The sequence below is a fragment of the Oryza glaberrima genome, chromosome 4 (assembly GCF_000147395.1).
Source record: "Oryza glaberrima chromosome 4, OglaRS2, whole genome shotgun sequence".
NCBI classification, from domain to species: domain Eukaryota; kingdom Viridiplantae; phylum Streptophyta; class Magnoliopsida; order Poales; family Poaceae; genus Oryza; species Oryza glaberrima.
The window spans coordinates 17,857,821-17,869,759 of record NC_068329.1 but is presented as its reverse complement, the minus strand read 5'-3'; the positions used below and the strand labels follow the sequence as shown (position 1 = coordinate 17,869,759).

Below are 11,939 nucleotides of genomic sequence, written 5' to 3'. Positions count from 1 at the left end.
TTAATTCGTCATTAGCAAATATTTACTGTAGCACCACATTGTCAAATCATGACGCAATTAGGCTTCAAAGATTCGTCTCGCAATTTACACGCAAACTATGTAATTGGTTTTTTTTACATATTTAATACTCCATGCGTGTGTCCAAACATTCGATGTGATGGGTGAAAAGTTTTTATTTTAGGAACTAAACAAGGCCTGAGTTCGAGGTCCGAAAAGAGTATTGCTATACATACGATCTAATTGTATAACTCATGTACAATTAGAGACATGCAACCATAAATCAATTAAAAGAGCGTATGTTCATATATATTATGACCGTTAATCAAATATAGTCATACATAAATCGGATAGTTGGATCGTATGTATAGTAATTTTCATCTGAAAACTGATAGATTAGGAAGTGTGAACAGAAACGAGTTGCTCCTTCTATCTTAAAATATAACAATATAATAATAAATTGGATATAAGTTAATATTAATTTATATTGAGATTTAAATAGTTTAATTAGTATTAATTCAAATCCGAGATTCAGATTGTTTTTAAAAAAGGATTTTAGAGCTTAGTTTTTAGAGTTAGTTTTGTCTTTTTATTGTTTTCTATTTTCCAGCTTGACTTTTAGACCCATAGGAAAGGAGTATATAGAAGTCTTACCTTAAAATTATTTTTGGTGCTTCGTTTATTTGTTTTACGACTTATCAAGTTTGCTCAACCAATCAGGTTATGTCAATCCAAATATTTAAATAAGATTTCATACGTGGTTTTCTAAAACATGGTAAATACATTTTTTTTCATTTATTCGATACGAAATCCTAAATGCAATTCGATTAAATTTGTATTAAAATATAATCCATTAAGTATCATAATTTTCAAATATAATACTCCATACGTATGTATTTTTTAATCTGTCCAACTAAAATAAAAATATCGATTGTTGATTTTTTGGAAGATTAACTACCATAAAGAACAGCAAGTATTTGTGATAGTAAAGCACAGAGAAAGCTTTGGTATGTAGTAACTCTCAAATTATACACATATATGAACATTAACAGGTTTGAATTTGGGGAAAAAAACAGAAAAAAACATACAAACAATTACATATTGATATGCTGTACTAGTACAGATATGCAACTTTCCGTTTTGTTGGGTGTGTACCCGCAAAAGAGCGTGTTACAAAAAGAGGGCGTGTGGGGGGGAATACCACGAGGAAAAGAAAAGAAAAGGAGAGGGGGGGTTATTCAAAGAGAAAAGCAGGATGAGTCAAAGGAAGAGCAATTGAGGGTGACGTATGGGGCGGGGTGAGCGGTCGCTTTCCCCCCGGCTTTGCTTTGCTCGCTGTCGTGCGGCTTCAGAAAAACGATACACACACACACACAGATATATATATATATATATATATATATATATATATATATATATATATATATATATATATATATATATATATATATATATATATATATATATATATATAAACACGTACTCCAGTGGAGAAAACTGGAAAGAAAAACGAATAAGGCCGTGTAAGAGATCCAAAAACTTTTGGCTAAAAAGTCGTATAAATGTTTGGACACATACATAAGATATTAAATATGAGAAAAAATAAACTAATTGCACAGTTTGCATGTAAATTGTGAGATGAATATTTTAAGCTTAATTACTATATGATTTGACAATGTGATGTTACAGTAAATACTTGCTAATGACGGATTAATTGAGTAAAAAATGTGTCTCACAATTTACAGGTGGATTCTATAATTTATTTTATTATTAGTCTGCGTTTAAAACTTCAAATATACGTCGATATACTTTAAAGAGAACTTTACAGCCAAAGTAACTAAACACATACATAGTAAGAGAAAAAATGGCCGTGTCTGTGTTTTTGGGGGAATTATTATTCTGGCTGGGCTGCACGGATTTTGTTCTCCGGTCAATGGTCAAGGATGATACGGATCCATGTCGCCGTCGGCCTCCCCGTCCAAATCGAAGGCGAAAGAAAAGACGAGGGAGAGGAGATGGAGCCACGCACGCTAGCTGGTGCCGATGGAGCTAGCGCTCGCGTCCGCCTCTTGTCGCTCGCTGGTTACCGTGTCGCCCAACTCGATCGCCGTTTCATACAACGAGAAATGAACTGGCGCCTCCTCCCACCGTGTCTGCGTAGAGAATGTTGGCATGACATGTGCTCGTCAAATTTGATTGTGATTTTGGTTGAAATATCCGAGGTTGTAGTCTTGTCGACGATACCGGCCATTCCAGCCAGCTCGGCCATGGCTGTACCGGCCAAATGCGATTTCCTTCCATCTTTCTTTTCCTTTTTTATTACATTTTTAATTAGCTAATGTTATATGAAAAAGATGGAGGGAGTATGTCTTTATTTTATTTATTTACATAATGTGTAGTACTACTACACCCATTTTGAAATATAAGTATTGCTTTTAAAAGTATATTTGAATATCCATCATCCGAATTTATTTTTTAAAAAAACACGCATAGATGTTTATGGAGTAGTAGGAGTATTTTGGATGAAGTATTTTACTGTATTAAACTTAGATGCTCTCGCCATCAAACTTTTGTTGAGCTAACCATTAGAGCAGATACAATAGCAGGCTATACGTCAGCTATAAATATATTTTAAAAAGATAAAGGAAGAGAGAAAAGCTGCGAGCTACAGATTTGTAGCCAGCACGGACTCCAAGACGTACGGTGTGTACAACAGGTAGTACCAGATATTAATAGTATAGTAAACAACTATAATACGAATTAGCTATTACATTGAATATAGGTGATTTAAAGCTAGTAATTAGCTATACTATTAAACTTGCTCTTAATTAGAATCACACGATCAAAGGCTCGTCGAATCACCAACTTTTTTTCTGTCTCAAATTGTTCAGGCGAATGGATCAGTAATTGACCTTGACGTTTCGACCATGCACGGTGGTAAAAGCTCGCCGTTGAAATTTTTACCTTTTTCTCGAGAGGAACGAGGTTTCTTACTTTTGGATGTGCATGGGTTGGAAAAGCTGCCTTTTCTCGTGTGTTTAAGACCCCAGGTGTTCTCGTTGGGTGAAAAACAACCAATTGTATTGAATGGGCAATTAAAATATCCAACAAGAAAAAAGAAATAAATAAAAGGCCAACAGATTCAACTAGGTTATGTTACAAAATACTCCCTAAAGCTATCATGTGTTGATAGACATGTATATCACTATCAACCAGGGTTTCCCAAACCGCCTGGGCTGGGGTTACCGCGCCCCCGGCGGTAGGCACGGTTACCGCGCGGTAACCATAAAAAACTGTACGAAACCGTGTAAAATTGATCAAAAATTCAAATTATTTTTAAAATTTATTAAAATTTAAGGGGTTACCGCTGTATTTCTATTACCGTACCCCTGCGGTAAAGGCGGTAACCGCGGTTACCGACGGTAATGTAAACCCTGCTGTCAACACATTCATTATAGAGAAAATATTCCAAAAGCCATCATGTCATGAATCAGTTGACTCAAAATTTTAAAAATAAATGGGTAGGATATGGTTATGTACAAAAGATATCGGTATCTAATACATTTTCATTATAAAAGTATTCGAAAAAATCATGTCTATGAATCTATGGAGTAAACCTTTTATAAATCTTGTGACTTAGGTAGTTGTAGCCTTAACCTGTCTAACCATGTTCAATCTAACCCATGTTCTAAGCTTGTTTGATTGGTGTCATTTTAAGTTATACCACTTGTTTGGTAAAATTGATAAACATGTAGATGCAATTAGTTTGTTAACAAACGCCGTTAATTCCTAAAGAATTTTGACAACATTACATTTAGCCTACCATATCAAAACCAGGCAATGATGTCAATTTACCAGAATTTTGGTATTGTCAAATTTTGAAAAGGTTCAATTTGGCAATAATTTGAACAAAGTTTTAATGTCCCAAACTTGGCACCAGTGCCCACATCTTCGCGGAATTTAATCTAAAGAGATTGAATATACACATGGGTATGTTTAGTGGTAAATGTGTATTCATGCTACGCAAAGGATATATCTTCTTCGATCTCATTTAGATATCGCACATCGCTAGGATGCATCCACATAGATATGCGTGGCATAAGTACAACACGCGTCTAAATAGATATATGAGTCCAACCACTACAAGATATGAGTCTAACTACTACAAGATAATTGAGCTATTGCCACCAAATTATTACAACAAAAAATAATTCGTAGCAATATATTGTACTATTGCAACGATAATTTTTCTGTGGCAAATAATTATATTTTAATGCAACGATATACAATCATTGTTTTATTTAGTACTTTTGTTGCAATAGAAAATGAGATATCGCTACAGAAAATTGTACTGTTGTAAAAAACATGTTCTATCGCCACAATTTTAATTTTTGTGGCAATTTACACAGTACATGTTACTTTTCACTATTTTTTGTTGCCACGATCAACAAATTCATTGCAATAAAAAATTGCCGTCTTATAATTTAACTTAATTTTTTTATATGGACACGGATTGTGACAAATTTTTATGGAAATTATAGCTCTTGACGAGATCTACAATTTTATAGGTGATAACTTTTTCATTTGAAATCTTTTAGATAATCAAATCTATGATTCAAATCTCAGTTAGATAGGCTCAAATGGAACGATATGCATTTTTCAATAGAACTGATGCGTAGGTCAGTGGGTAAAGGAGAGCACGCGTGAAGGATAGGTCTTGGGTTCGAATACTAGCCAAGACACGATATAAAAAAACAAATAGATAAATAGATAGGATGATAGATTAATATTTGAACTTTTATTTTGGTACATAAAACTAATGCCACATATGGAGTGGTGGCAATAATTTTTATTACAACGATGAGAAGTGTTGCAATATGACTTTTTGCCACATCTATTCCGTGGCAACATCTAAATTTATTACCACTAAATAAAAATCGTTGCAATAACCTATTGCTACGCTATTTATTACCATGGCTAGCAACGATTTTAAAATTGTGGCAACATGTATCTATTGCCACAATTTTAGTATTGATGCCACGATTTTTTTCGTGGCAACAAATGAATTTTCTAGTAGTGAACTTATGCTTAAAAAGTACTAACAGGTATCGAGGTACAACATCCAAAGCGTGTCATGGTGGGAAGTCAGATGATTCCATTTACATAAGATAAGGTACACTAGCAGACTATAAGTCAGCTATAAACATATTTTGAAAAGATAAAAGTGGAGAGAGAAGAGCGGCGGGCAATACGCAATGTGTGTATGACAGATGGTACCAGATATTAATAGTGTAGTATATGTTTATAAGTAATTATTGTATGAATTGGCTATTATATTGACTATATATGATTAAAAGTTAGTAGTTGGCAGGAAGCAGGCCTTCATATGCCACTAGCCACCGCTTATAATGGAGACATGCTTGGATGGTGGACGGCCTGCAGGAGAGAATGGCGAAAGATCAAAGAAGAAACTTTGATGGCCTCTTCATCTACACAGCTTGGGGCATTTGGCTTCAAAGAAATGCTAGGATTTTCAATGGGGCGTACAGCACAGTGTTGCAAGTCGTTGAGTCCATAATCGACATGTGAAAAGCCTATGACGGAGCTCACAACTTACATGAGTAGTCCTCGTATCCTCACATTAGTTGCTTTACATTACCTAAAAATTCTTGTCTCCGACCTGCCATTCTCGGAGGAGGGTCCTCTTGGGATCCTTTTTTAACCTTGTTTGTAAAACTCTGGTTTCTCTCTCTTCTCCTTATATGAAATAGGCAGAGCTCCTGCTTTTACCTAAAAAAAAGTTAGTAGTTGGCTATACTATTAAACTTCTTCTAACCATCTATATATGCGTATCTTATTAACGGGAATAGAAATCACGTTGTGATTCTCATGGGCAAGGGGGCAGCATTTCACAAAGAACATGATCCTATACCTAAATATTATTCATATTCCACATGTATCTTCTCTGATCCGCCGGAAGTTGGGACGACGCGCTGCGTGTGGTGCTGCTAATAATTTCCAGCCTCCGAATTAGCTGGATGATGCATGATACATCGAGTACTAAAATCATTTAGATAGCACAAGGCCACCAAAATCATTTATGCCGATCAAACAGTGCCATCCGTGCCTGCGGGTGCATATTATATGTCACTGCTATTCTTTTTTTTCATGGAATCTCATGTAAATTTATCTCTTCTCATGTGCAGAAAATCATGATAGTTTAAGAAAATTTTGAAGAGTGAGCGTAGCTAATTTAGTTAGGTTATTGTGGTAAAACCAGCTTATCCAAATTCAAATCCTGGATTTAACACGAGTGTTCGCATTTATGGCTAATTATTCTTTCAACGGTACGTGACGTACCCGTCAACAGCGAGTCGTCATGGTGACTTCGCTAATCTCAAAATATATCAATCCAATTCTTTGGATGTGTTCATAGGGGTAGAATGTGCGTGTGTGTATTCATAGTGGTGAGTGTGGATGCGTTGTGGACACCTATATCTTTACTATGTTTTTCATCAAAAAGAAAAAAAAAATAAAGACTACCCACCATCCAGTCCACAAATAACAGAGAGATCTATACGATTTTTCATTACTCTAACAACGATGATCATCCCTCGATAGGAGTATTAATCTTATATTATATATATGTGGTTGTTTGTTTGTCCGCGAAGGAGCATATATGTACATTGTGGCTTTGGGGACCTGTGTTTTGGTCTTTTCCCTTTCAAAAATAAATTGCTTTCAGTGGCTGGGACCCACATGCAGATAAACCGGCCTCTGCCCCGAGAAAATATTTACCCTTTTTTTTAAAAAAAAAACATTGTTCATAACCACAATTATCTGTAAAAAAAAAAATCGTGCATGACTAGCTGTAAGCTTGTAAGGCTGTAACGTTGTTCCAAGTCAATTATGTTCCGTGCAGTATGTATTATTCAACCTGCGGTACACATCGATCCATTTCCAGACGTCGTTGTGCAATTGACGGCGATTTGTTGGTCATATCAAATTATTAGCTGTAATATTGCAACTGAAAAGTTCAGTGAAGATGTGAACGGAAAAAGGTCGATATTCAAATATCTTTATTACCACGTCCTTGTCGGTCCTCCAACGTGTTCCTTGGGATTGTGCTTGCTATGGGCAGTCCTAACTCTTCACTTAGAATGGTGTCTATGATATTAACTACATTATTATATAGGACTTTTAGTTTATGTGGCACTATATTAATTAAGAGAAAGAGAGTGGAGAGAGAGGAAGAAACTGGGTCTCATGCAAGACACAGCTTCAACACGAGAACCTATGCACTAGACACTATCAAGTTTTGCATTGGGAGAAAATAATGTCTTCATAATAGATGAAGAATAAATATGATTGATAGAGAAGAGAGATGAAGCATTTCTTAATGGCCCACTTTAAGAAACCATGGAATATACAGTGTAGTTTCTATTGTGATGTCTTATTGACATGGCACCATAGACACTACTTATAGACACCATGGGCTGGGACTGCCCTAAATCCAAAAGGTCCTTCCATGGTACTCTCAATTTACTCAAACTTTTGAAACTTTAGCCTATCTTAAATTTGGTGTAAACTGTCACGAGTAACTAGTAAGAGCAAGTTTAATAGTATAGCCATCTACTAGCTCCAATTCATCTATAGCCAATCTAATAACTCATTCATACAATAGTTACATACTACACTATTAATACATGATCTCACTTATCATACACACACCGCGTCATTTAGTCCGTGCTACAGCTGGCTACAAATCTGTAGCCCGCTGGCTTTCTCTCTTCTCATTTATCTCCTTAAAATATATTTGCAGCTGGCTTATAGCCTGCTATTATACCTGCTCTAAGGCTGTGTTCACAACTCTAAGTTTCTAACACTCTCCTCTCATTTTCCTCGCGCATGTTTTTCAAACTGTTAAACGGTGCATTTTTTTAAAAAAAGTTTCTATACGTAAGTTGTTTAAAAAATCATATTGATTCATTTTTTAAAAATAAATTATATAATACTTAATTAATCACACGCTAATGAACCACTCTGTTTTTCGTGCGCACTGTTAGAGTTGGAAACTTAGGCATCCGAACACAGCCAAGTCCCCAATTATACCTTCGAACATATACTAATATTAACCCGAGAAACGGTACGGTGCTTTAATACTAATAGGAATAGAAATGATCTAAACAGTTACTAGTTCTTAAAAACATATCACTATTTTACTACTAGCATATTTAAGTTTCTGTCCTCTTGGTTGGTCTGTGCTCATTTCCTCGTGTCCTGTTTTTGATTAGGCAAAATTTGTCACAGGAGACACCTAAAACGTGTAATTAGCTAGGAGATACCGCGAAAACGTGATATGGCTGATGTACGCTAAAAATATTGTGTAATTGGCTGTAAAACACTAGTTGTATTATTTTATTATTTCTGAGTCAAAAAAAAAGGTGAGATATTTTCCTAAATACCCGGATTGCCCTTCTCTTTCCCTCGTTTTCTGCTTCGCCAAGAACGCGTGCGGTGGGTTGAGATCGGGGCGAGCGCGAGCTAGCTAGCTGCCTATCCAAGAACAATCCGGTCGATCGATCATGGTGTCTCCCGCTGTCGTCAGGCAAAGGCCAGCGGTAGGTAAGCAAGCTGGAGAAGGAGAGAGCGTTGCTGCCGGCAACGGCGGTGGTCGTCGTCCGCCGGCAGCTGCAAGGCCATCGCTATTCTCGCAGGCGCTGGCGCCGACGGCGAGCCTAGCGAACCTGCTCCCGACGGGAACGATGATGGCGTTCTAGCTGCTGGCGCCCACCTTCACCAACAACGGCTCCTATGACGCCACCGCCTGGCTCCTCACCGCCGCCCTCCTCGCCCTGCTCGCGCTCTCCTGTGTCCTCGTCTCCTTCACCAACTCCCTCAACGGCCTCGACGGCCGCATATACTACGACCTCACCACGCCGCGGGGCTCTGCCTACTCGACTACCCTCCTCCCGGCGCCAGCGCACTGCCGCCGCTGGACATGTCGAGGTATAGCCTGAGGGCCATCGACGGCGGGCCTCTCCGTCTGCCGCCCCACTGCCGCCATTGAGCTTGCGCCAACCTCGCCCCACCGCGCGCGTTCCGAGCAAAGGAGAAAACGAAGGAAAGAGAAGGGGTAATTTGGGCATTTTGGAAACATCTCACCTCTTTTGATCCAGAAATAATAAAATAATGCGACCAGTATCATATAGCCAATCACACAATTTTTATAGTGTCCATCAGCCGTGTCACGTTTTTGTAGTGTCTTCCAGCTAATTACACGTTTTTTACGTGTCCTATAGCAAATTTTGCCTTTTGATTATCCATCTCACACATACGGTCACTGGCATCTCGCTCGCTCATATTCCATAAAAAAAAAAGAAAAAGGAAAACAACTCGCTCGCTTCTGATCGTGAGATCCTTCCGGTCCACGGCAATACACTCTGGCAACATTCAACCCTGCAATCCCACGCCAACCCATTTTCACCGCCGTGCGTGGGCACTGGAGCTAGCCAGTGTTTAACTTTTCGATTTCGAAATAAAAACTGCTACTCACCGTTTTACTAAAGTCTGACCGAAAATGGGTAAAAACCAACTATTTTTTATCAACGCCGTAAGAAAACCGACTAATACCGACCGGTTTTTATAAACCGACATCTAACAGTTTCACAAAAGCTGACTGATTTTCGTAAAATTTGTGAACCTTTGACTGCAGCTCCGTGAATGTTGAGTCGGCTGTGGCTATGGCCGGTAAGGGCAGCCATAGAGAGATGCATCGAAAGCGAGGCTAGAGTCGTCGGGAGGTGGAGATCAATCTTTTTTTTTTCCTTTTTTTTTTCCTAAAATCTCACGTAGCTTCCTATTTAAAGGGAAAGAAGATCTTTTTTTGGATAATTATATCCTCGACGTTTCTACTAGCGCCAACCGAGATTTGAACCCTTTGATAAAATTAGATTAACGGCTCAGATTATTTTCTACTTACGGTAAAGAGCACCGTAGTGAGACTGTAATCATGGTTACCGAGAAGAATATATATATATATATATATATATATATATATATATATATATATATATATATATATATAAGTTTGATTTTTTTGCACGCGAGTTCACATGTACCCACAATCTATACTATATATGTATCTTGCACGAATCTTAGGGCAAGTATATTATGTGCTAACAAAATGTAACATGCATGATATTTACATTATACTATATTTTTTACAAGTGTAAAATACCTTGTTTATATAATTTTTGTATTTCTTGTATGCAAAACTTGTTTATGTAGTTTACCTTGTTTATATAAATTATCTTGTTTATGTAGTTTTTGATGGTAGGACATATATCATTTTGGAAATATCATTTTTGCAAGATGACAATTTGGTGACATAGTAGATATATTGTTTTCTCATTTTGACTAAATATCATGTTATAAACAAAATAAGGGTTACAGAAATACAATGCACTAGATATATAAATGTCATATATGATTATTATTGAAAATTTTATTTGGTAAAAAATGCAACATACATGTTATACATATTGTGAACCAACCTAATCCTAATTATATTTTCTCCCTATAGTAAGTGTTCATTTGGTTAAGGTTAGGTACATTTTGCAACATGAATCTTAAAACACATCAACTGTGTAGATTGTAGGTACATATGAACCCGAGTGCAAATATGCATTTTCCTGTAATATTGTTGTTACGTAGCAGCAGTCAGGATCGAACTCATGCATCAGTTCTTTATTTTCCCGGAAGGCCGTAAAAAATGCATCAGATCGCCGGCGATTTTTTTGACAGAGCACCAAATTGTTACAGAGATTAGAGGGAAGAGATAACAAGACTGAAGATCAAACAGAACACACCACAATTGTGGACATCTGGTGGTAATAGCCACAGGCCACAGCATGGCAGCATCGTTGGATAATCCGCTGTCGCTGCCTTGCTTGACGCGTGTGGCCGTCGCTCGATCATGTCGCTGCCTGGATGAGCCATTCAGGCCTTCGGTTCATAGCTGGAAGGACGCCATTGCCGCTTGGATCCAGCTACGCCGCTTCTGCTTTAGAGGCTGGCACTAGCCGCGCACGGCGTCGCTGCCTCGGAACCTCAATTCTGAGGAGCGCCGCTCATGTTTGGACTGCAATCTCCGGGCCTGGCGTGCTGATTGCCGGCGCCGCCGGTGGCCGTTTTGCACGCCCGCTGACACCATCGCGTTGAACGAAAGGCCGCACTAGGGAACGACGAGGTGGATTTGGTGCCGCTGCGGATGAATCTCGCCGCCGTCCCGTCCTCGCTGAATCGCGCTGCCCTCACCGAGACGCCGATTGATATCTGCTCGATCCGAATAGGATGGAGAAAGGGGTCTGTTGACGTCGCTCACTAGGAATCAGGGATTTATGCGATATCTTCCGGAGTTTATTACTGAATTTTCCGATTAGCGTGGGCTAATTAAGAATTACAGAAAAAAAAATTCTCGACAAAAAACAAAATAAATCCGCTGAGTGGATCCGATAACAAAGTATGTCGTGGCCGGTTGTTGATCGATGGTGGATGAGAGCAGGTGTACATACACCTGGGTGTATAGAACCATTTTCATATATATATATATATATATATATATATAGACATACACACTATGATTTATTTTTACATATCAAATCTAAGTATATCCAATCAAAATTTCTATGGATGAAAATTTTATCTTCCCAAAAAATAAAACGCGTTTTGTTATATCTCATGATAATAAAGACACCCAATCAAGAAGGAAAATGACTTCGCATACAAGGCAGTGCAAATATGCTTATATCCAGATTATCATCATTGTGTTAATCAAATCATGGACCTTCTCATCATGCAAAACGATGCCCTTCGTCTCCTTAGTGGTGCTCCAAATAGGGTCTCACCATGCTTGCTAACTCACATAAGCATCATTATTG

At 37.9% G+C, this 11,939-nt stretch overlaps 1 pseudogene; it reads left to right on the top strand.

Moving 5' to 3' along the window:
- The first annotated feature begins 8,468 nt into the window (after positions 1-8,468).
- LOC127772021 (protein DMP3-like) lies at positions 8,469-9,454 on the top strand (annotated as a pseudogene).
- Positions 9,455-11,939: the final 2,485 nt, after the last annotated feature.